Source organism: Cricetulus griseus, chromosome 8, assembly GCF_003668045.3.
Source record: "Cricetulus griseus strain 17A/GY chromosome 8, alternate assembly CriGri-PICRH-1.0, whole genome shotgun sequence".
Classification (NCBI taxonomy): Eukaryota; Metazoa; Chordata; class Mammalia; order Rodentia; family Cricetidae; genus Cricetulus; species Cricetulus griseus.
In genome coordinates, this window is record NC_048601.1 from 36,679,158 (window position 1) to 36,706,462 (window position 27,305).

The 27,305-nt window shown below is 40.2% G+C and overlaps 1 pseudogene; it reads left to right on the top strand.

Moving 5' to 3' along the window:
- Nucleotides 1-1,798: 1,798 nt before the first annotated feature.
- The window catches only part of LOC100766203, a 32,773-nt pseudogene continuing 7,266 nt past the window's right edge, over nucleotides 1,799-27,305 (top strand).

Here is a 27,305-nt window from a genome sequence, read left to right on the forward strand (position 1 = left end):
CTACTCCACATGATAGTTTTGAGAATTAGAACAATTTACTAAATATGGAAGCAATTAGTATGATAAATAACCAATAGGGAGGCTAAAATGTGTGAATATTTTCATTATACAAAAAGTTTTGTCTTTTCTTCTTTTATGTGGTGAAGGGTACTATACTCAGAACTTTGTGTTTGTTGGGCAAGCACTTTACCATGGAACTAGCTATACTTCTAGGCCAAAAGGCAGGATTAATATTTGAGATGTCACAAGTAACCTAATATTTTATTGTTGCCATCCTCATCACAAAACCATCACCATCACAACATCATTGGTTTGAATCAGTTCTTAATGTGTGTTGTAATTGCCAGTCTAAATGCTTGGTCTTCTCAGTGTTGATGTGTGGCACCACTTTTCTATGGTGAGCATCACAAATCACCATGCCCTCAGAGTACAATACATTAAAAGTGTGCTTGAATGCTTCAGAAGTACAACACAGGTCTTGTTGGGATAAAGATCAAAGTGTCAGGAGGGCTCTGTTCTTCCTTGAGGCCTCTGAGGAAGATTCTGTTTCCTGTTCATTCAATTTGCTTCCAGAATCCAGCTCCATGCTGTTATAGATTTGAAGTCCTATTTCCTTGCCGGCTGACAACTGATGGTGGTTGTCAGCTCCAAGAGGCCCCCAGCCTTGCTTGGCTAACAATCTCTTTCCTTGGTCTCCAAAGCCAGCACTGGTGGACTGAGTCCATCTCCTGACTGAGAACTCTTCTGCCACTTCGTTTCCCGACTCTTCCGTTTTCATCTATTACTGCTGTGAGTCCATGTGGTTGAACTGAGTCCACCTAGATAATCCATGATCGCCTCTCTATTTACTTGTCTATAGACTTGATTCAATTCACAGCATTCTTTTTTGCTATGTGACTACGCGTTCAGGGTTCTGAGAATTAGGACATGGATGTTTTGTATATATTACATATCCAGTGCCTTGCTGAATTCTCCCACTGTCCCAACCTCATGATCCTCATTGTATAGATGAGCAGAGACAGGCTCTATGGGAGTAACTGGTAGATCCAGGATTCAAATCTTGGCACTTTGTTTCCAGAATGTGCCTACTTTGGAACTATACTAAATTGACTATGAGATGGACTCTGTGTAATCCCAGAAACTCAGGAGTCAGGAAGACAGCAAGTTTGAAGCCTACTGTTGACACATAATAACTTCAAGATCAGCCAGGGCAACATAATGCCCCCTTCTCAAAACAAAACAACCACAACAAGTTTCTGAAAAGAGCTCTGGGATTATAGCTCAGTAGTCGTAATTGCCTAACAGATATAAGACCCTGAGTTCAAACTCCAGTAAGAAAAACAAGGCTCTGGTGTCAGAACCAGGAACTCCTTATTTATATTTACATCTATATTTATAGTTATGTCTATATTTATATTTATTACCTTACAAACCTTAAGAAAGTGACTAGCCTGCTGGGGAGACTTGATTTTCTACAGTGTCTGAAAGCAAACCAAAGAACTCTCAAATATGTCTCAAAGAGCATTTTTGTGACTAGTCTTATTGACAAAAGATACAGAACACCTTTGGAAAGCCTAATTTACAATATTGCTTTTATTTCATCTTTACCTTCTACCCCACAATACTTGCACAAGAAATTGTGAGAAATATTAATAGCAATGTCTTACCTCAGCATGTTGACAGTATGATAGTATCTATTGCTCACTTAATACTCACTGTATGCTACGTGCCTCACCTTACTTGTGACCCTGTAAAGCATGCAGTTTTACACATGAACATTATAGGTAAAGAAGCTAAGATGGGGCCTGGCAAGATGGATCATCAGGTAAAAGCATGTGTTTTGAAGATCAAATGAGGTCCTCTTACAGAGGACCTGGGTTCAGTTTCTAGCACCACGTTATAGTTCATAACTATATGTAGTTCCAGTCCCAGGATCTGATGCTTTTTCATGATGCTTCTGACTTCCCCAGGAACCAGGCATGAATATGGTGCACATAGATGCAAGCAAAGCAATCACACAAATAAAATGATCTAAAGAAATTAGATGCCAGTAAATGAAGTTTTCATTCTGAAGAATGACATAAATCCAGTCCACTATTGTCATTATAAACTTTTCTTGTGAGATGGGAATACTTGTATCTTTTATTTTCTACTATTGTCTGCTTCTACCCTTTACTCTTTAGTACACAGCCGGGTACTGTGTGATCTGGAATCTTCTCTTCTGTCTAGATGAATTGCATGATAGATCCTCTGTAGTCTATAGGCCACATAAAGCTGCTTTCAGATGGCCACACAGCTGGGTTTTGGTCATATGTAAAAGTAGGGCAGAACAGTCTAATATGGTTTAACCTGGAGACGCAACACTTTCTCCCAATTGCAACTGAATCCTTATAATTATCATAGCATAGGCCTTATGTATATTCTTTCTTTATGATTGCATAAATCTTTGCCATTTAAAATACATTTTACTTGCTTTCTCATTTGATCTTCAAAATATCCAGAGAAGTAGAATAGGAAAACATGTGCTTTGGGGCTGGAGAAATGATTCAATGGTTAAGAACACTGACTGCTCTTGCAGAGGACCTAGGTTCAATTCCCAGCCCCCATATGGCAGCTCACAACTGTCTGTAATTCCGGCCCTACTGTATCTGATGTCCTCTTCTGGCCACTGAAGGCACTGCATGCACCTGGTGCACATACATGCAGGCAAAACACCCATACACATGAAATAAAAAATAAGTAACATTTTAGAAAAGTGCCACGTTGTAATGGCAATGTTTTCATGGTAATGATGATGTTGATGATGAGGAGGAGGAGGAAGAGGAGGAGGAAGAAAACTTGCTATATATTGATATCAAATAGTCATTATGTTGTGTTTTGTTTAAACCTATCCTTCTGTGGTAGGTATTACTACTATTTCCCCATTTTCAAGATAAAGCCATTTGACTTCTCCAAGGTCACACAAAAAGTAAAGATGTGACAGGATTTTTCATCAAAGTCAGTTTGATTCCCAAGACTGAATCTTAGGCTAAAGTTCAAAAGCATTCTTTTCATTTTGTAGCTGACTCAATGAAGACTGGGGGTGAAATTAAGTAAGTTTTGTTAAGGCTGTACACCTGGCAGCTCTAGGACTTAGACCACATCTCCTGCCTTCTGTTTGGAAGCAATGCCAATATAGCAGAATTATGGAGTTGGAAAGGCTTCATGCTCTACCGGGCACTAAACGGGTAACCTTGGCTAAATTATGGTTATACTCTAGACTAGTCTTTAGTTCACTAAACTCAAAACCAAGAATAGTCATATCTACTTCCCTAGGATGCCAGCAGAGTGATAATAATTGTAAAATACATGGTGTGGAGTGTGTAACTAGTAACTATTAGTTAATGTTCTTTTCGATACACCAGTAAATGAAGGTCCAGTAGGATTTGGTCTGGCTAAATTGCAGCTGTTTGGGAGAAATTATCTTAGCAGCTTTTATTTTTCATGAATCACAAGCTTTGGCAGGTGCTCCCAATACATGATCATTAGTTTAAGGGAGGCTAAGTGATAGGTTATAGGTCTGAAAAATGCATGCTGTGAACTATGCTTATTTAAACCAATCATATCTGAGGGTTGAGGGCTTGTTAATATGCATCCTGCCTTCCCTGTAGCTGTTAGCCTGACTGAGCTACTGGCCACCATGATTTCTTGCTGTTCCTTCTGTTGTGTATATGTTTCCACCTGAAGGATGAGATATCCAAGGCAGTTCTGGAAAGTGGAACAAAATTCGTGGGGTCTGAAGGAGTATGTGGACGCTGAAGTTGCTTCTCTATGTCATGTTGTAAGTGCTGTAGTGGACCCATGAGCCAGGAAATGGTGAGCTGTGTTACGGGTTGCTCCCTGAGTAGACACTGATATGCCTCAGAAACAGTCCTGTTCGGGATGACTTGGGTCTGCTGCCCCTTTTAAGTGAGTTACTCTTAAAAGGAGCCGTGAATAGCAAATGAATTTTGTAATGGGCAGATGAGCACAGTTGCAGAAATTCCCTTGGTTTTTAGGAACATCCCAGGGAAAGTTCTCCTCTGGTACCTACTGGTGCTGAAGGTTGAACTGCAGAACTTTGTGACTTTGTTCCTACTGAGGCTTGTGTGTGTTTCCCTCTGTTAGCCTCCCCATTAGGAAAGGAAGCAAACAAAGCAACATGGGTGCAAAACAGCTTAGAAATGAATGGCGATGTCTAACCTGTCTTGGTGCCTGCTTATCCATAGATTTCAACTAGTGTGTGACTGTTTCAGGTGATCTCAGGCAGAAGCATGATCAAGAGATACACTAACTTAAATGTTTCCATCTAAGGGAATTAAGAAAAAAATCTTGAAGGCAGACTAGGCCTGCAAACAAGCTCTATGTATTGTCAAGCACCTGTCTCTATTTGGAAATCTCACTTTCTTCAGAGTCTGTGGACAAGTTGTTTCATTTCTCTAGATTTCAATTTCCTTATTTGTTCAGTAGTCATGGTAGTAGTATCTATTATATAGAATAAAATCTAAGATTAAATACTTTATCCATAGACACTGTTTGGTATGGTCTTAGTATGAACTGTTGCCTATGGGCCTATGTATTGAAACTGTGGTTCCCAGATAGTGATACTACTGTGGGAGGTTCTGAAAATGTTAGGAATTGGGGGTCTATAAATAAAATGGGCCTGAGGTTGTGTGTGTGCATCTTTGAAGGTTATTTCTAGTCCTTAATCCCTTCCTCTTTCTCTGCTTACTGGCCACCTTTATGTGACTATATTCCCCCATTTCAAACTGCCATGGTGCTGTCTCACATGCCCCTGGTTAATAGAACCAAAGACTAGAAACCAAAACCTTAGATACATGAGCACAAACGAGTGTCTCCTCCTTTAAGTTCATGTCAGGCTTTAGTCACAGTGATGCAAAGCTACCAGGCTTCTTCATCATTTTACATCTATAGTATTCCAGCATCTTCTGCTCAAGCCTTCTGAGACTACTCATGTTGGAAAGTTTTAATGGGACCACTTTCTTTCTACTTTCCCTCTCTGTTAGTATTTAATAAAAGGTCAACTTTCAATCCAAAAGGTAGATATCCAGCTAGGTCCCGTCATAATAATACCCAGAACTATCTCAAGCCAAGGAGTAGGAGACACAGCCTCAGCTGTTGACAAGCCCCTCAGGTATCCTCTGGATCTGTTACTAGAGACTGGAGGCCCAGAGAACACCATAGGCAACAGCTTTGACTTCTACCCTGCTGCCAAGGCAGGAAGAAAACAGAAAGCTCAAGCCAGCCAGACTGCAGGTGCAAAAGCCACTGGAGATGGAAAGTGCATCCAAAGCCGCCTGGCACAGCTGTTGGGAGTGAAGGTCAGCCAGATCCAAGAGGCATCACCTCTATAGTGATGGAAGATGGATCAGAGGGGAAAAAATATCTGATGCAACTCTTCAAGGTGGTCAACTGTGGTACTTTGAAATTATAGGATTAGGTAAAATGTGTACACAGATTTCTTTTATTGAGACACACTTAGAGAAGGAACTGTCCTTTCCTACAGACATGGGTGCTGAGGGGTCCCTCTGTGGTCTATGACTCTGGACTCAATTTTCTGGTACACTAGTAGGCATTGCCTATTGTTAATTTGATTAAGCAAAGTCCTATAAAAATCTAACATACTGAGTTATTTAAGATTAAGATTTTTAAAGTGCATTTTTCTGGGGATATAATATGCTCAGAGTTATAGTACTTGTATGGCATGCTCAAAGGCCCTGAGTTCTATTCCTAGCAACACACATACAAAAAAAAACTTAAAAAGTGATATGAAGTCATAGGACATAGATAAATGTTTTTATATATGATCTTCTAAATCACCTAGATGTGTAGGATTTAGGTCATCTAAATATGGACTATTTTCAGTATAGAAATAGTTTTTTCTGAGAGAAAATGAGAGAACAGATATTCTAATTTTTACCATTGGGCTTTGAAAATTATGGCATACTTAAAGCCTTTTCTCTTTAACCAAAAGAAAATAGTACTCTTCTCTTATATGTCAGGATGATACAGGTGGCAATGCCCCTGCTGAGGATGAAACTAAGCTGATTTTGTAGTAATGAGATGGATGTGATAAGTACACAGTGCCATTATTTCACTGACCCTGTTGTAGCCAAGAGTGTGTGTTTTCAGGAAGGCAAGCCCAGGGGTGGAGAGGATCTCTGGTCCTCAAAAAACTGTGCTGAGTGGATCTGATTGGATACTGAGCATATGAGCTTATAGTCATCAGTACCCCATTGTAACAGCAGAGCAATAAGCATTTTCCTAAAGTGGTGCAGTGCAAGGCTTCATGCCCTGTGCCCTGTGATGCAGATTCCTGCAATCAGACAAACAGTGTTCCTACAGGAGGTAGTGGAAGAGCAAACATCAGGACACACACACACACACACACACACACACACACACACACACACACACACACACACACACACACACAGTTTCCTGTCCTATTCTTTCAAAACCTATTGTATAGCAAGGAAGCAATTTCCAGCTTGCCTAGCTAGGCATTAAAATAGGACACTTATAGCAGGACTGCACTCCTCCTTGGATTGTGTCCCTTGGCAGGCCCATGCCACCCCAGCTTGTATCTGTCCCCACTGTTGGGCCCTGTGCACAACCCCAGTAGACGTCCACCACTCAGGAGCAAACTGAACCAGTTTGAACAGGCTCAAGCCACACCAGCTTGAACAGACTTCAGCTGCTCAGGTGCAGGCCATAACATTCAGAAGAACAAAGAACCCCTGTTGTACCAAAGGCTAAGATAAACACCAGAAGGTCGACTCCCAACTTGGACAGAGACTCTCAAGTACATCACAGGCCATACCCAGAAATCCAGCTTACTAAAGAGGAAACAGAAAGCAAGAAACAAAACACCCATCCAACAAAGACAAACTCAGAAATCAGGGACTAGAACTAATCATCCCAAACCCAGATGCCTAAACACCAGCGTAAAAATAAAATAATAATAATAATAAAACAGGTCATTATGGGACCACCAGAGCCCAACTATCCTATGGCTGCAAGACCTGAGTATTCCAATGCAGCAGAAGTCCAAGAAAATGACCATGAAAACAACTTAGTGAAGATGAGAGAGGTCCTCCTGGAGGAAATGAAAAACTCTCTTTAAAAAATGTAGAAAAGACCAAAAAATTAGAGGAAATCAACATTTCCCTTAAAGAATGCCAAGAAAGCCAAGAAACAAGCAAACAAAAAAATAGGTGAAGGAAACTATTCATGACATAGAAATCAAAATAGAAGCAATAAAGAAAACACAAAAAGACCTTTGTTCATACTATCGCTCCTCCCTCACTTCCGTTGTATTCCAGGAGCTCTGCCCAATGGTAGAGTTGTGGATTTTTGCATCTGCTTCCAGCTTTCTAGAACCTTCTGAAAGAAGGTTCTAGCTTTTTTGAGATTGTGGATTTTGCTTTATGTCTGGTATCCACTTATGAGTACATACCATGTTTGTCTTTTTGTGACTGGGTTACCTTGCTCAGGTAGTTCCATCCATTAGCCTACAAATTTCAAGATTCCATTTTTTCTCCTGCTGAGTAGTACGCCATTGTGTAAATGTACTACATTTTCTGTATTCATTCTTCAGTTGAGGGGCATCTGGTTTTTTTCCAAGATCTGGTTATTACAAATGATTTTGCTATGAACATAGTTAAGCAAATGTCCTTGTGGTATGAATGTGCCTCCTTTGGGGAAACCCACACAATCAGGTGACCCCATCTAGTGAGAGATCATTGACTTCAGGTCTGACAAATGGGGAACCTGCATAAGACCAAACTAGACTTCCCTAATATAGGTGACAATGCTGTGGCTGGGACAATATATGAGGCCACTGGCAGTGGGTCCAAGATCTAACTCTAATGCAAAAACTGACTTAGTGGAGCCCATTCTATATGTAGAGATACCTTGCTCAGCCTGGACACAGGGGTTGAGGGGTCAGGAGGTGCCTTGGTCCTGCTTCAACAAGATGATGGGACAGACTCAGACTTCCTGGGAGAGGTCTTACTCTCTTCAAGGAGCAGATGGGAGGTAAGGTGGGGGTGAAGTGAGGGGAGCAGGAGGAGAGGAGGGAGAGGAAACTGGGATTGGAATGTTAAAATAAATTAATAAAAATGTTTAAAAAAGAAAGAAAATAAGGCAATAAAAGAAAAACTAATAAAAAAGAAACAAACAGAGGGAATTCAAGAAATGGAAAATCTGGGTAAGTGAACAGGAACTACAGACACAAGCATCTCCAATGGAATACAAGAGATATAAGAGAATCTCATGCATTAAAGATACAATAGAAGAAATAGATTCATTGGTCAAAGAAATTGTTAAATCTAAAAAACTCCTAACATAAAATAGTGCACTTATACCATCCATTTAAACTTTACCTATAGGACTTAGTAGAGATTTGAAGGAAATGGTACATTGCAATCAGATATACCCTTTCATGGAAATAAGAAGTAAAACATGTGAATGGAGTTTGTAATGTTGATCTTTCTCAGTAGATACAATTTAAAAGTAAAATGGAAGAGATGGAATGCATTTATTTATGTAGGTATGCATTTTAATTAAGCCAATTGTTCCATTACTATTAATTTAGTATATAATTGATATTATAAGTTATTAATGTGATAGATATCCTTTATTTTTTATTTTCAGTCTTCCATATCTGCTTGTGTCATTTGGGCATGAAGGCTGGGTCCTCCTTATTGGGGGTTCCAGAGCTTGCTTGAACTATTTAGCCCTGGCATCTAGAAATGATTGGTTCTCTTGGTCAGTACAATGGGGAAGACCAACTCAATGCCAAGTAAGCAAGAACAGAAAGGTTTCCCATCAGTACTCAGAGAATTTATTCTTTTGTTTATGGGTGTGTGTAAATGTGTGTAAAGAGACTCCAGATTCTTTGAGTCCCAGGAGGTCGGTCCACTCTGCTCAAACTCCTGTTTTCTTCTGGTACCTCCCTGTGGTAGTGGAAAATTGGATAAGCAGCTTGGGGCCTGAAGCAACTCTGTATTTGCCTCTTACCTGTGGCCATGGGTACTTTGTTGTTACATGTTTAAGTTCACTTCTGCCAATGCTTACAATTTAACTTGAGCAGAAGCGTCCACTTTTCTCCTCTTGTCCCATTATCCAGTAATCGAAGGTTATTTCCAAGGGTGAAGCTATTCTTTCTATTTACTATTAAAGATCAGACAAGAGAAAAGGATCTTGTCACTTCTGAAATTGTGTAATGCTGTTTTTGCCTCCAGGCCCAAAGAAAATGCTTTCTTCCTTTCACTTTCCCACAGAATGCTAGAGTTTGTCAGTGGTAACAGTTTTATTGTTGACACTGTACCTCTGTATTAGTGTTAGTGCAAGGCTCATAAACCTTAGCAACTTTATTACTCACCAATGAATTAGTTTCCAATGAATTTTATTGCCCTGAATCTAATGCTGTTGTTCATGAAGAAGGCTTGATGTTTATAAAGAATTTCTTATCTGACACCTGGAAGGATGTCATGGCATCAGAGCCTCCCCCATCATTGCCATAATTGACTAGTAATTTTGATTTCAGGGAGTTCTCTCAATGTGTCTCTAGGTACACAATTCTTTCTGTCGTCATTGTCATCCAGCTCTGCTGATGCTGCTTTTCTTTCTCCCAGAATCTTCACACAAGTGTGAGAATATCTTGGAAATAAGGCTGGGAGATGTAGAGTTCAGATTGAGCAATTCTACCCTTTGTTATAGGAGCTTGAACAGGTAGCTTTAAGTTTCTAAGCCACAGTTGCCCTTCTGTGAATAGACATACAGCTCATACCACAATGTGAGAGTTAAGTGAGACAGTGGACATAAAAGTGGTTTGTGGAGTACAAAGTATCCTGCAGACATAATGAGGAGGTATCTCTAAGTAGAATGTATGCCTGTGAAGAGCATGTTCATGCCAAGAGTCACCTTTGAGCTGCAAGAGAGTCAATGAGCTAGCCTCCATCCATCTCTCTTGGAAGTGCTTCTCTTCTAGTTCAGCAAGGCAGTGACCTAGGAATGAGCAAGGCCACATACACATCCCAGCCGATGAGGTAATCCCTACCATTACCTCATTCATTTTCCTCTTTCCATGAGTGTATGACATAATTCACTTCTAGGCTGTTATTGATGGGCATTTCATCCTGGTTTCACTTGAATTAAAAGTCTGGAAAAGAGCAGCATTGTTATTTGTTCCAAATCCAGGACAGGTAGGCTTTCTCCTTCTGTATTCTCAGTCCCTGTGAGGGAAACCTTCTCTAAATTCAGTTCACATTGTGGACCTCTGATTACCCTGGAGCAGATGTGAATTTAGATGGAGCTCATTATCTTGCATTTCCAGGAACTCTGCCTCAAAGATAACCATCTTGGTTTCTTTCTTTCTTCTAGTCTGCCTCCTTCCTTCTCATTGATATTAGGGTAATGGGAATTGATATGAGGGTAATTTACTAATTTCAGTTCTTTTAAATAGTGAGATTTTTAAAAGTATTAATGACATTAACTTGTAGGACATTTGACTGTTGGGACTGTACCTCATCTATTGCTGTCTTTTCATTCCCAGAATCATGTATGCTGCGTTTCACATAGTAGGTGCCTAATCAGTGGCCATGGGATGGATAGTTAATAGTATAAGCAACTTTTTCAAGATTTAAAATTTGTTGGAGACTTATAGAAATATTCTCCTTCACTCTTCACAGTGGCTGTGCAAATCCCATTTTATAAATGAGAAAACTGAATAATGGAGCTCATAAGATGTTTTCCCATGTGAGTGAGCTGATAAGATACATGCGTTTGAAATTAGGGTACTACTGCTTATAATTCCATGCATTTTCTGCACATTTAAATGCTTATATTCCAGTCTAAAAGTGTGTAGCTCTCCTTTAGATATGGAAAGTAGGAAATACCCTTGAACGAATTGGTACAGGAGACCGTTTCCTGAACATAATACCAGTCGCACAGACACTGAGATCAACAATTAGTAAATGGGGCCTCCTATAACTGAGTAGCTTCTGTAAGGCAAAGGACACAGTCAGCAAGACAAAACAACACCCCATGGATTGGGAAAAGATCTTCACCAACCCCACATCTGACAGAGAGCTGATCTCCAAAATTTACAAAGAACTCATGAAGCTAGTCTCCAAAACGCCAAATAATCCAATTAAAAAGTGGGGTACAGAACTATATAGACAATTCTCAATAGAGGAATCAAAAATGGCTGAAAGACACATAAGAAAGTGTTCAACATCCTTAGCCATCAGGAAATGCAAATCAAAACAACTCTGAGATACCATCTTACACCTGTCAGAATGGCTAATCAAAAACACCAATGACAGTTTATGCTGGAGAGGATGTGGAGAAAGGGGAACACTCCTCCCCTGCAGGTGGTAGTACCAACTTGTACAGCCACTTTGGAAATCTGTACAGTGATTCCTTAGGAAAATGGGTATCAGTCTACCACAAGATCCAGCAATTCTACTTTTAGGCATATACCCAAAAGAAGCACATTCCTACAACAAGGACATCTGTTCAGCTATTTTCATAGCAGCATTATTTGTAATAGCCAGAACCTGGAAACAACTTAGATTCCCCTCAACTGAAGAATGGATAGAAAAAATGTGGTACATTTACACAATGGAGTTCTACTCAGCGGGGGGCAGGGGGGAGGCAATGGAATCCTGAAATTTGCAGGCAAATAGGCAAATGGATGGAACTAGAAGAAACCATTCTGAGCTAGGTAACCCAGTCACAAAAACAGGCATTGTATGTACTCATGCATATGTGGATTTTAGACATAGAGTAAAGTATTGCCAGCCTGCAGCCCAGGCTGCAGGAGAGGCTGGTAAACAAGGAGGACCCTAAGAGAGACATACATGGTCCTCCGGAGAAGGGGAACAGGACAAGATCTCCTGAGCAAATTGGGATCATGAGGGGAAGGCAGAGGGAACTAGGAGAGTGAGAAAGGGAGAAGTGGAGGGGTGAGGAAGACATGATGAGACAGGGAGGTTCAGTTGGGGGAAGAACAGAAGAGAGCAAGATAAGAGATAATATAATAGAGGGAGATGTCATAAGTTCAAAGAGAAATCAGGCACTAGGGAAATGTCTGGAGAGCTACAAAGATGACACCAACTAACAATCTAAGTAACAGAGGAGAGGCTACCTTAAATGCCCTCTCCTGATAATGAGATTGATGACTAATTCATATGCCATCGTATAGCCTTCATCCAGCAGCTGGTGGAAGTAGAAGCAGACACCCACAACCAAACCTCAAACTGAACTGAAATCCAGATGCAGAGAAGGAAGACTGATAAGAAAAGGGGTCCACACCAGGCTGGTGAAGCCCACAGAAACAGCTGACCTGAACAAGGGAAAACCCTTGGTCCCCTGACTGATAGCTGGGAAACCAGCATGGGACTGATCCCAGACCCCTGAATGTGGGTGTCAGTGAGGAGACCTTGGAAATCTATGGGGCCTCTTGTAGTAGATCAGTACTTATTGCTACCTTTAGTAGCCCATCCCGCATGGAGGGATACTCCCTAAGCCTAGACACAAGGGGGTTGGCCTAGGCGGTATCCCAAAGAATATGACAGTCTTTGAAGACCCCCCTATGGAAGTCCTCATCTTCCCTGGGGAGCAAAAAGGGTATGGGATGGGTAGAGCATTAGTTGAGGGGGGGCAGGGGAAGAGGGGAGAGAAAGGGACCTGGGATTGACATGTAAAATCATTTTCTTTATAATTAAAAAAAAAGGAAAAAAGAAAACACTAAACAGGGCCAAGGGCTAGGGAATAAATATATTTTAGTGGGCAAGTCTGATGCAGTGATGGAATTCTTTTTCTCTGTTCTCACTCATCCTACTTTAAATTTTTTCTTCCAGAAGAATAAACATATTGTTTATGTTTTCGCTGCGTGTCCTCGATTTGTTTTTGATCTGTCTGTCTGTCTGACTCTAGAATGGAATCTTATCTACTTCTTGATACCGTAATTCACTAGTCCTGGCTTTATACTTAGAACTACATTTTGCATATTCATGTGTCTGCAGTTGCCGATAATCTCTAAGAGTTTAAGCTTTTGGAGAGTTGGGCATCTTGTCTTTGACTGAAGCATGCCCCTATAGTGTTCAGCAGGTACTTAGTTCATTTAATAGTTGGAAAATTGCAAGACTTGGATTGGCTGATGTGTCTGTTTGTGGCACTAAGAGAGATGATTGCTCATATCTACACTGCTATTGTTAGCAGCATCATTTTCCTACTGTAGTGCCTCACAACCTCTTGATTCACAGATAATCTCAGCTGTTGCTGTGTTGGACTATTTCCATGCAAAGCATCTGCATCTCATCATAAGTGTCCTCTGCCTCTGCATTTTGCCTTGGGCTTTTTCTTTAGCCGCTGGAGCTCTTAGTGTACCTTTTAGGCAGCATAGAACTATGAGGGAGTAAATACCCAAGACACAGTCTTCAACCAATGGAAAGTTGAATAAATGCCACAGCCCCTATCCTTCATAAGTGATTCTTAGGTGTACTCTACCTAGTCTCTTGAGAATTAACCTCAGCTGCATTGAGAGCCAGTTGTCCTTAGTGATTTCCAGTATTTCATTTTTCCCATTTTTTTCTAACTGCTGCTTAATAGGGATATCTTAAGAATAATTTCTTTGCACTCAAGTCTTTCTCTGTTTGTTAACTTGGTTTTGGAGGGTACAAAACTGAACAGGAAACAGCCTTGTTTTCTCACTATTCATACCAGAGGCTAAGCCATAATAATAGGAATGGGTCACATGGCTGGATTACTTAGGTAAATCATTTCATGATAGATACAGCTTTGGAGGTTTTAGATGGGGTTAAGGTGAATAGAGACATGGCTTAATTTCAGGATTGTTTTTTTTCTCCTTTAATAGTTGACAGCATATGGACAATTATACTGATGAAAAATTACAATGTCTAGAAAGGTTACTGAAATGAGCAGATTGATTTGCTGAGAGATAGCATGGCTAAAAATTCAGTTTGCTCCCATTCTTTGCAACATTGATTTTGATGTAAAATAGACTGACCTGCAGTGTACTCCTATGTCTGTGGTCCATAGAACCTACCAGTTGACAACATTTTTATGACTCTTTCCTCTTGCGTTTTTGTCAAGGACTTGTTCTAAAAAGATGCTAGATACCTATTCATAATCACTGAACAGTCACTTCACCAAGAAAGGTTGAGAAAAGAGTGTGGCAGATGGTGTCATGAAAATTATACTGAAGAATACCCCTCATGATGATGAAAGAGGCAGCAAAGTCCTGGCATATATATAGGTGGAAGGGAGGATTTATGCCTGGTGTGTCTGGGATCATAATAACTAATGTATCAACTTTTTTGAAAACTTTTTAATTAGAGAAATCAGCAGGATTTGTGGATGAGTCATGAAGAATAAGACCTTTCACTTGCAGTAAATGAGGGCAAACTAACCACCAGCCGCAATAGTTACATTTACTTCAGAGCCCAATATAAATGGCACTGTTCTAATTAGTCAGGCCAGGGGTCTAATCCCTGCATGGGCCAAATCAGGCTACATCATTTCTTCACCCTGACTGCCCTCTCACTCCCAAGCAGCACAAACATAGCCCCACATAACACAAGCCTAAAAGAATGTGTTACAAACTATGGTGTAAGCCTGACCTTGTCACTTGTCTGATGAAAACCATTTGCTTGTGTCCCAACATGCTGAGTATAAATTCTGGATTCCTTGCCACAGACCTTGAGACCCTGAACAATTTGATCCTAGCATCTTAGGTCTGTTATTTCTTCTTTGCTCCCTAACTCAGCCAAACTGTCATCTGAGAAGAATGTTCATTGCTTGACACTTGGCATTCTGAAATGCTAGGTGTAGTATGGTTTTTCTGGACTATTTGATGGCTGCCTTCTCCAGGTCTTAGCTCCATAATTATCTCAGAAGGACATTTATTTTTATAAGTTTATTTTTTAAATTTCATTTTGCATTCCAAACACAGTCCTCTCTCCCACCCCTCCTCCCTCACCCCCCTCATAGTCCACCTCCCATCCACTCCTTCCACAGGGTAAGGTCTCCCCTGGGGGGTCGACAAAGCCTGGTCCACTAAGTTGAGGCAGGGCCAAGCCTCTTCCCTTTGCACTGAGGCTGAGCAGGGCATGCCACCCTAGGGAATGGACTCTAACAAAATAGCTCATGCACCAGGGATAGATCCTGGTGCTGTGGTCAAGAGTCCAGAGGGGCATTTCTGTCCCTCTCTCCCTACTATGTTCAAAGTACCCTTAGTTGCTGAACCCTGTTTACATACTTTTTGAGGCTGATAACAAGCAATGGCATTGTCTGTGAAGGCAATGTATGCTTCCCTAAACTGGAATAATGCCTGACACCTAACATGTACTCCTTGAATATGTATTGCTTGGATAGTATATAAATTTAAATGCACATGGTGGGATAGTGGATAGAAGAGTCATCTTTTACATAGACAAGAACAATCTGGAGAATTCCCACAGGTCTTAAGCATAAGCCATTGGGCCTTGGTCAGTGATGCTTAGCTTAGTTAGTCCCCATTATTGACCTTGTTGGGAAATTTGTGTGGACATTATTTGATCAATAGCTAGTTCTGGGACTACCAAGTAGACTTCTGAACTTATCATTGTTTAAGTGGCTCACAAATACTTCTAGGATAAAGAACTGACACTTTATTATTTTGAATTGATTTTGCAAGAGCAATACTCTAGAACTCTAGATGGCACATTATAGTACCCAATGAACATCTACTAAATACAGAAAATGTGCATGATATCCTTAGTCGGAAGTCTTATAAAGCTCAATCTTTAGTTGGGTCATCTCCCACTCAGACAGGGCTGGCAAGTTTTAATAGTAAGATGTGGAAACTCACAGTGGGACCTTTGAGGCTATACATCATGACTTTTCCTTTTGTCCTTTCTGGAGCCATTGTAGGGGACATTGGCAGTCACATTGTATTGATATTCATGGAGCCAAAGAAACCCCTACTTTTTCACCATGGGATGCAAAGGGGACAAAGCAGACCTAATCCCTGATTTCCTTGAATTCATATTCCTAAGGGACAACCAGATTTATACATCTGTTAACTAATCAGTGTGGAAAGTAGAAACAAACCAAATAGGCATTTGGCCTATTGTCTTTACCATGTATTCATTGTTTTCCCCACTGGTATCTTATACTTCAAAATGTAACCAGATTTCAAAAACTGGTAATCTAATGCCTGCCATATTGTTTACATTATTTTCCTTATGGTGGTGGTACATACCTTTAATCCCAGCACTTGGGAAGCAGAGGCAGGTGGATCTCTGTGAGTTCAAGATCAGTCCGGTTTATAGAGTTCCAGGACAGCCAGGGCTACACAGAGAAACCGTGTGTTGAAATGGAAAAAAAAAGAATAGAAAAAAGAAAAAGAAAGAAAGGAAAGTCTTTTTGGTAAACCAATGGCTGGTCCAATTTGAGGCCCACACCATAAAAGGAAGCCCATACCTTACACTGTCTGGATAGCCAGAAACCAGATACTGTAAAGTCCCAAGACCCAGGATAGGATCAAACATGACTGGGGAAAAAAGTCAATGAAATGATTACTAATGATATTCCATTATACTCATGGATCAGTGCCTAATCCAATTGTCTTCAAGAGGTGTCACTTGGAAACTGATGGAAGCAGGGGCAGAGACCCACAGTTAAACATTAGGCAGAGACGGGGGAACCCCACAAAAGAGGGGGAGGAAGGACTGTAGGAATCAGAAGGATCAAAGACACCATGAGAACACAGCCCACAGAATCAATGAAGTAGGGCTCAGAGGGGATCACAGAGACTGAAGTGACAATCATGGATCCTGAATTGGTCTGAGTTAAGTTCTCTGCTTATATGTTATGGTTGTGTTGCTGGTTGTTCTTGTGGGACTCCTAACAGTGGAAGTGGGACTCCTTATGGTGGAGTCTCTGACTCTTTTGCCTGCTCTTGGGACCCTTTTCCTTCTGCCGGGTTTCCTCATCCAGCCTTGATATGATGGCTAGGGCCTAGTCTTATTGTAACTTGTTTTGTCATGTTCAGTTGATATCTCTGGGAGGCCTGCTCTTTTTTGGAAGGGAAAAGGAGGAGTGGGTGTGGGGGAGAGGGGAGGTGTATGTAGGGAACTAGGAGGAGTGGAGGGAGGGGAAATTGCAGTTGAGATGTAGAGTATGAGAGAATAAATATTAATAATAGATAAAAATTAATGTCTCATGAAAAACTTCCTAGACGCTAACACAAATCATATATGGGCTGATGATGTTTTTTGATGGCTTTCGTCATCGTTTGTCTTTTGTATTAAAGTTTCCAATTAAAAATTCAGCAACAAAAAGCCCCCCCCCAAAAAAAAACAAAAACTAAAATTCCCAGTATTTTCCTTACTCTATTATCTGTTTCTAATTAAGATTATGTTTTATTTTTAGCAGTGCATGTTTTTTAATTATTTAAAAGGGCATAATTTACCCCATTTCCCATAAAGAGATTGATATATACTCTACTAATTTAAATGTTTTGCTTACCAAGAACATAGCATGCATTTTTACATGTCCAGAAATGTTGCTATGTGATTTTTTTTCATATCATCTATGGTTGCCTATCTTTATATGCTTTCTCATGGTGGATTATATTAATACTTGAATGTGTTATCAGACATTTATTCCATTAAGTTGTACTAATTTGTGAGACCAGTCAGCAGTCATTATGAAATAGTTAAAACATTTTTTTTCATACAATACATTTTGACCTATTCTTTCCCCTCATGCAACTCCTCCCAGATCTTCCCCTTCTGAGTTCCCCTTCTCTCTCTTGAAAAAAAAATAAAACCTAAACAAAACCTCAAACAAACCAAAACAAGGGAAGCACACACACACACACACACACACACACACACACACACACACACACCAACACGAGTCTGATTTGTGTTGGCCAATGACACCTAAGCATGAGCTCTTCCCTGGGGTATAGTTGATGCATCCAGTGTTACTCCACAGAAGAACTAAGTTTCCCTCTCTTAGCTTCTGTTAATTGTAAATAGCTCCTTGGTTAGGGATGAGGCTTCCTGCCCACTTCCCTTTCAGACACATTCTTTTCTAGGTGATGTATCTTTTTCTTTAATGTTTTTGAAATTGCTTCTAGTTTTCCCTTCTAGATCCTTGTTAAATATTCAATTCACTTTTTTTTTTTTTTTTTTTTTTTTTGGTTTTTCAGACAGGGTTTCTCTGTGTAGCTTTGGAGCCTATCCTGCCACTCACTCTGGAGACCAGACTGGCCTTGAACTCACAGAGATCCACCTGTCTCTGCCTCCCAAGTGCTGGGATTAAAGGCGTGCACCACCAACACCCAGCTCAATTCACTTTTTTTTTTAATGGCTCTAGTTTTGTGTATTTAAATGTTTTAATAGGATTTATTCTGGTATATAGTTAGCTACTCTTCCAGTAAAGACTTGCGGCTGTCTTGTTACAATAAAATCTATTTTATTGTATCTGTGTATCGACATTGTAATTTAAAAGATAGGTCAAGATAAAGTAGCAATAGATTACTCCTTGTTGCTCACCTTATTGTTCTCCATGTTTACTTCGTTTTTAACTTTGTGAAAGGATAAATTTTACATTGCTCTACTCTGTGCTGTCATGCTGATTGTATCTGGCAGGTTTTTTCTTACATTTTTGCTTGTGAGCCTAGCCTTTAATGGCCGAGCCATCTCTCCATCCCAAGGTTGTTTCTTTAAACTCCCTCTGATTTCAGTTTTAGGTGGTTCTGTCTCAGGTTTTCTGCACACATACAAGTCCAAAGGTCTGCTACTTCATATACCTCAGCTTGTTTACAGGTCTGGTGCCCACTTTCTGCCTTATGGAGTATTCTCTCCTCCCTCCCTTCCTCCCTCCCTTTCTCCCTCTCTTCCTCCCTCCCTGCCCCCCTCTCTCTGGGTTTGATATACTAGTCTGAACTTGCAGACCTGTGACAGATTTCTTTTAATTAATATTCTTATTGGAGCCGACATACTTTCACCCTCATTTATGAATTTATTAGTAAGTCTCTTTAAAATATTAGAAAGTAAAAAGACCAAAATTAATCCTCTTGGTATATTTCAGTTTTATGCAAATTGAAAATAAAATACCCATTATATTGTGTAAGTTTTGGTTGTAACAAAATCTGCTTACAGTTTCTGCGGTTGAAACTTAAGGATTTTCGACCCTGATGTTGTGGAGTCAGATGTCTGCATTTTGAGTTGTTTCCAAGAAACCTGGTGGCTGTTGTTCCATCATTTTAACTGCTCTGTATCAAATGGGGGCTGGCATTGCAAGCCATTGGTGATTTTGCAGTGGATATTTATAGAAATCTCTGCATTTTTTCTTAAAAGCAAATCCTTTATAAACATAATCAGCCTTTGCCTTTTATTCTTTCCAGTGGAAGATTATCTTACTTGTAAAAAGTTAGCATGGTGCTTATTTCTTTTTCTGCCTCTAGAGTAGAGCACAATAAATGTTGTATAGCATCAGCTAATATTTTGATGATGTCTTTGTGTTTGGAGAGAGTTCTTTTTTTTCCCAACTTTTTTTTTTATTTGAATTAGAAACAGGATTGTTTTACATGACAATCCCAGTTCCCTTCTCCCACCCATCCTCCCCAGCCCCCCAACTAAAACCTTATCTGTCACATATCTTTTTTTGCTCCCCCTGGATGGCGAGGCCTTCCATAGGGTGTCATCAAAGTCTTTTGTATCCTTTGGGATAGGGCCTAGGCCCAACCCCATGTGTCTTGGCTCAGGGAGTTCTCCTCTATATGGAATGAGCTCCCAAAGTCCACACCTATGCTAGGGATAAATACTGGGCTTCTACAGGAGGTCCCATAGATTTCTGAGGTTTCCTCACAGAAACCCATGTTCTTGGGGTCTGGATCAGTCATGCTGGTATTCCAGCTATCAGACTGGGGAGCAAGAGTTCCCAGATGTTCAGGTCAGCTGTTTCTGTGGGTTTCACCAGCCTGGTCTGGACCTCTGTGCTCTTCACTGGTCCTTCTCTGCATCTGGGTTCCAGTTCAGTTTGGTGATTAGTTATGGGTGTCTGCTTCTACTTCCACCAGCTTCTGGATGAAGGCTTTAGGATGGCATATAAGTCAGTCATCAATCTCATAATCAAGGGAGGGCATTTAAGGTAGCCTCTCCTACGTTGCTGAGATAGTTAGCTGGTGTCATCTTTGTAGATCTCCAGACATTTCCCTAGTGCCTGATTTCTCTGTAAACCAAAAAAGTCTCCCTCTATTATGATATCTCCATTCTTGTTATCGTGTATTCTTCCCCTGACTCATACTTTCTGCTCCCTCATGTCCTCAGCATCCCTCTTCTTCTCCCCTTCTCATTCTCCTAGCTCCCTCCCCCCTCTTCCCGTGCTCCCAGTTTGCTCAGCAGATCTTGAACCTCTCCCCTTCTCCTCTCACTATCTCCTAATATATCTGTACTTCACGGCTGAAGTGTGTTTGGCATCTTTTCTACACCTCTGTGATATTCATTTGCAAATTTTGTACTTTTTAGTGGCTGTTTTTGCTGGCATTTCAGTTCTTCAAATCAACTTTGTTGTTGTTGTTACTATCGACTATTGAAACTGGAGCTCTTTCTTTCTGTAAGGCACTTCTTTTTTGCCCCTCCCACAAACCCATCCATTTACTCCATTTGCTCAAGATTCATGTAAATAGTTTTGTATGCCATTTTATATTAATTCAAGTATTTAAGTCTCTGGGCCACATAGATCGTAACAGCAAGGATGTAGTTTGACACAAGGATTATTCCTTGACACAACACTGTATGGAGTGAATGATTACATATATATATATATATATATATATATATATATATATATATCAGGTAAGGAATACTAAAAGCTTATAGCCATTAAATATCAAGGGTAAAACTTTAACTGGGATCTCCTATTTCCTAGTTTTGTGATCTTTTATAAACAAACAAACAAAACCCCCAAACAACAACAATAAAAGACTTTTTAGCTCCTCCATGGCCTCTCCAAATTTTATGGCTATGACATCTCAAAGACAGGACAAAATAGAGAGATACTAGCAGAAGAAAGAAGTGGTGCATAGGTTGTTTACACTGAAATCTGCTCTGCAAAGTTCTTAAACAGATAATAAGTATATTCTTGTATATTACCTCCTTTGCCTTCAGAGGTGGGTTGGAATCAGTTTAGAAGAGACTGAGAAAATTGACCAGGAAATAAAGGTCCTGGGAGAAAAAAACTCTGCAACAGAGGAATCAACATCTCACTCATCTCTTCCAGAGAAGTCTCCAAAGAGCCTTCATACTCACTTAGAATGAGGCCCAAACCAAAGTATATGGAGTAAGTTATCCAAGCCTGGCAACTACGACGAGTGACTGACGTGACTGCATTAGAAATACAAAGCATTACCAGGTCAGGGACAAGCTAAGTTAGCATCAGCTGATTTCAAAAGAATATTTCAGCAGCAAGAAGATCAAGAATATAGGGATGAAGAGGGTGAGGAGAAAATTCTCCACAAAATGTGGAAGGACACCCATCCCAGGGGCTATGGCAACAGACATTTTACATTGAATTGGACTTCTGTATGTTGTATACAAATATTGTATATTGATGCAAATTTGAGATTAATTTTGTTAAAATATATTGTACATGCATTTTTAATATTGTTCAAGATATTGCACCCATACATCTCATTCAACAATGTAAGGCAAGTTTCTAGTCCTTGGAAATTATTATTACCACTATGTAAGATAATGAGGAAATTCAGATTAGTAGTTAGTTACCTATTACTATTGAATTTGTAGTCATGTTAGGTAAGTTTTCAAGGTCAAACAGAGATATATTTTAAAAAGACAGGTCATCTTCAAACACTTCAAAGATCTACAGAATATGGCATTTAAAAGTTTTAATAACATGGATATTTTTATGACAATGAGACATGTCTCCTCCAGGCAGCACCAGTCTAATGCAGAGAAGATGATGAGCATTGAAGAAACTCCACATGGAGCTTATTTTCTTTGTGGAAAAACTAGCCACTGAGCAAGAAAGTGCCCTTGCCTCAACTCCCGACAGTATGCTATCCAAATTGGACAAACTGGACACAAACAGGAATGACTGAAAACCTTGCCAAGACAAGGCAGGACAGTTCTTTAGAAAATCCTGCTTCACAGAAATGTCTGTCATATATACTAGGCTAACAGACCAAAGATGGATGCCTTACATTGCAGGAAAACTTTGGGTGACTTTCCAGGCAGCCAGCTGTTTTTTTTTTTTTTTTTTTTTTTTTTAATCATTTCAGACATGTTTTGGAAGTTGCTTGCTCACACTGCCTGCTTACTCAGTTGGTATTATTTCCTTCTTGGATCTCTGAGGAAGTTGAAGACTAGATACTATGACTATAATTTTTATTGTTACCAGATTCAGAAAAGAAATTCGCTAAAGATATGTAAAGTGCAAAAGTTTGAGAGTCATTAAAAGATAATTTAATAATGCAAATTAGAATAAGAAGTAAATTAGGTAGAAGACTTTGGACTCACAAAGATAGAATACATAATAGAGTATTTTCTCTAAATTTGTCAAATACAAATGGACTAGATATTTTCTCTGAATTTGTCAAATGCAAATGGACTAGACATTGTTTTTGTTTGTTTGTTTGTTTGTTTGTTTGGTTTTTTCGAGACAGAGTTTCCCTGTGGCTTTGGAGGCTGTCCTGGAACTAGCTCTTGTAGACCAGGTTGGTCTCGAACTCACAGAGATCTGCCTGCCTCTGCCTCCCAAGTGCTGGGATTAAAGGTGTGCGCCACCAATGCCCGGCTTGGACTTGACATTGTTGATAAACTTGTTGCCTGTATATATTGTATATACTTATTGTACTTATTGTATATCGTTTTTCTTATGTTAGTCAGAACCTTCTCTTTTTGCATTAGACAACAAGGGAAATTGTGGTGATATATTGTTATGTTTTATTAAAGAGACTGGAGATCAAAATAGAAAAGCAGCCATACTAGTTAGCCATAGAAACTTCTTAGTGGTTACACACACCTTTAATCCCAGGATTTGGGATTAAGAGGTGGAGGAATCTTTCTTAGTTCATGGTCACACTGACTCTATGAAATTGATCCATTCCTAAAAGAAACAGCTCACACAGAGGTGTTCTCAGCACCTGGGATCACAAGCCTTTAATCCCAGCACTAGGGAGGTGGAGACAGGAGTGTTATGGGTGGGCAGAGAAAGGAATAAAAGGCAACAGGAGACAAGAACTGAGAGCTTTTGCCTTTGAAGATTCATGGTGACAGGATTGTCATTTCATCATGAGGTGGAGGTAAGTACTAGTGGCTTGGCTGCTTTACTTCTCTGATCTTTAGATTGATGCTGGAACCTCCACATCTGTCACTGAGTGTTTTATTTTTTGTGCTACAACAATATGAACTCATTTAATAATAAAACTCCTATTATGTGTGCCTATGCAAAAAACATGCAATAAGCAGACACACACACACACACACACACACACACACACACACACACACACACACACACACACACGTATACACATGGCATTTGTCTAGCATAAATGTCACTATCCCCAAAACATTACCCTCCCAAACTTTTCTCAACTTTTGTAACATTTGACTACTTTTTATAACACTAATAATTTTCTGTTGTACTGTAATTTTCTGTGTCTGTTGTATCTCTTCTAGTAGAGTCTTAACACTGAGGGAAAGTAGACATGATTTTGGCTGTTCTTTATAATCCTCAACACCCAGGGCATTGATGAATACTCAGTAAGTACTTATTATTCAGGCAGATGGATAAACTACCCTGGTCTTTGGTCAAAAAAACTCTATGCCAGGATGATAGAGGAAGAAACTGAATCCATTTTCAGATAGCTTTAATTATCTGGCTCTCTGAATCTCACAATCAAAAACAGTGCTGTATTCAGGGAATCTAGAGCCAGCAGGCTTCCACTGACAGACAAAACATTACTCAACTCATATTCAAATGAGCTTCCTAGCATTAATGCATAGACTAATTCTCTTGCTTTGTAACTTTGCTATGAGGAAAAAATGCTGTTCTGTGCACCATGGCCCTTGAAAGCATTTAGCAAAAATACTAGTGCCTACTTAACTTTTCTTTCATCATTTTTATAATTAGAGGTATGTCAGCTTGATTTGTTTCTAAAGTCCAATCTACATGACATGTGTTTTAGACCATCATCAAGGAATCCTGTACACCTGTTAGAGTTATCAAGAGCACTGTGTGAAATCCTGCAATGTGGTGCTATTACATGTGGATGTTGATGATGTTGACCCTAGGAGTACTGACTTCCAGAGCTGAGCACCGTGTTTCTGTAAAGTTGTAATAAGAGGATTCTCAGGGAAATGAGCTTTTAAGCTGAAAACCTTATGTCTGCTGTGTTGGGATGCACAACAGTGTGCTGCCATTTGGATGATTAAACAGTATAACCTTTACTCAGAGTTCTGGAGGCTGTAAGTCTGGCAAGACAGGTTCCTTCTTGGGGCGCTGAGGGAAGGATCTGTTCCAGTCCTCTCTTCTTGGCCTAGAGGGCTTAATTTATCCACTTTGTGTCTTCATATGAGTCTTCCTCTGTGCATGCCACTATTTGTACATAGATTTGCCCCATTTAATAAAGACATCAGTCATACTGGATTAGGGTTTACACTAATGACCTCAGATTAATTTATCTGTTTCTATAATGATTCTATCTCCAAATAAGATCATATTTTGAGATATGACGTGTGGTTAGGACTCTAACACTTATTTTTATGTGTGAGGTACATTTCAACACACACACACACACACACACACACACACACACACACACACACACACACACACACCCTTTTTATGGGAAAGTACACGTGATTCAGGACCATGGAGAGCTCTTTCGCTTCTTTCTCTGCTAGTTCTAGAAGCTCATTTCTGTCACACAAATTTCTCTTCAGAAGACTAAATCTTGCTATAAATATTGATTTAATGATATACTGATATACACATTTAAGGCCACAGTATCTGTGAATTTCCAGCTTCATTGACCTTAATGGTTGATGCCTTGCTTTCTCTCAGTCCTGAGTGGGCAGGTAAAAAATCCACCAAAGTTTTAGTTGTGTAAGAAAAATAGCTACATTTATTGGCTTAGTACAGAGATACTTGAGTATTTAACGTAGTTGTAAACATCATGGGAAGTTGTTGGAAGCTGGGAAATTGGTTGAAGCACATTATTTTTGACCCATGGGAATTGAAGAATCTCCCAGAAGCCATGGGATAATCTCCACTATTTTTGTCCATCACAGAGACATATGTGCCAAGCTACTGAGAGAACACAGTCTACACTTATCATGGGCAGGTATGATGATGCCAAAAGATCTATGTTCACGTGCTTGTTCAATTATTGGCTTGTGTTTCATTGCTTTGCACACTCTGTGATTCTGTTGCTCTCCATGGGCATTGAGGGAGAAAAAGGTGCTCCCATTGGCTGCATTTCCTTCCTTCCTTCCTTCCTTCCTTCCTTCCTTCCTTCCTTTCTTCCTTCCTTCTCTCCCCCCTCTCTCTTTATTTATTTTTCTCTGTGTAGCTTTGGAGCCTGTCCAAACTTGCTCTGTAGACCAGGTTGGCCTCAAACTTACAGAGATCTGCCTGCCTCTGCCTCCCGAGTTCTGGGATTAAAGGCATGTATCACCAACGCCCGGGCATTGGCTGCATTTCTAATGATGCTTAGGTTTTAGTGTGATAGATAATAAAAAAGTCACAAAACAATAAGATAATTTCATCAAGGAGGAAGGGCCATGAAGAATACAAAATAGAGTAATTAGATAAGGGGTGATTGCATACAGGGTGGAGCAATTTAAAATATTTAAATTAAAATAATCTTATTTTACATACCAATCCCAGTTCCCTCTCCCTTCCCTCCTCCCACTCTCCCCACCATCTCCTCATCCCACCCCTATCCATTCCTCAGAGAGGGTGAGGCCTCCCACAAGGGATCATCAAAGTCTGTCACATCATTTGGGGCAGGACCAAGGCCCTGCCCTCTGCATCTAGGCTGAGAAAGTATCCTTCCATGGGGAATGGGCTCCAAAAAGCCAGTTCATACACGAGGGATAAATAGTGGTTTCACTGCCAGCGACCCAATAGACTGCTCAAGCCCCCCAATGATACCCATGTCCAGCGGGTCTAGTTCAGTCTTATGCTGTTTCCCTAGCTGTTAGTCTGGAGTCCATGAGCTCCCGCTTGCTCAGGTCAGCTGTTTCTGTGGGTTTACCCAGCATGGTCTTGACCCCTTTGCTTATCACTGCTACCTCAGTGTTTAGCTGTGAATCTCTGCTTCTGCTTCCATCAGCTACTGGATGAAGGCTCTATAATGATATTTAAGGTAGTCATCAATCTCATTATAGGGGGAGGGCATTTGAGGTACCCAGGGAGTAGCAATTTTAAATAGGATGATCCAAGAAGTCCTTTATGAAGGGATGAGAAGGCACCAGGTAGGTGACCTTATATCAGCAAAGGCGTAATCAGAAATAGTTTTAAGGCTCAAAGTCTGGAGCAGGAATAATACATGGATTTTGGGGGGCTTTTGAGACAGGGTTTCTCTGTGTAGCTTTAGAGCCTGTCCTGGAACTCGCTATGTAGACCAGGCTACCCTCGAACTCACAGGCCTGCCTCTGCCTTCCAAGTGCTGGGATTAACAACATGCACCACCACCACCCAGAAATATATGGATTTTTAAATTGAGCATTTGCTATGTGCAGTGTAGACTTCAGGGATGTATTAAGATAAATCGAGTCACACTTTTGTGAAGCTTATACTCCAGATGAGAAGTGAGGTTCCACACAACAAGCAAATAGAAAGAAAGCAAGTTATGTAATGTTAAGTGTCTCAAAGGAAAATACAGCAAAGCAAGAGAGAGAATGGAGGCGGGAGGTGTGCTGTGGGGGAATAAGCAAGAGAAACTTAAAGGTAATAAAATTTGTATAGAGACCAGGTGGAGGGAGGGAAAGAAACAAGGTTGAGCATTTGGGAATCTGGGAGGGAGAGAACAGAAGTGAGCAAGTGTGTTCAACGTAGAAGGAAGATTTGGTGTAGTAGGATGCATGTCAGACAGGTAGAGAGCAGGGACTAGATTGTGTAGGACCAGGTCATCCCAAGTGATGTGGAGAACCATGGCTAGCAGGGATACAATGGAAATATGGGATGTTGAGAGAATAAAGAGACAA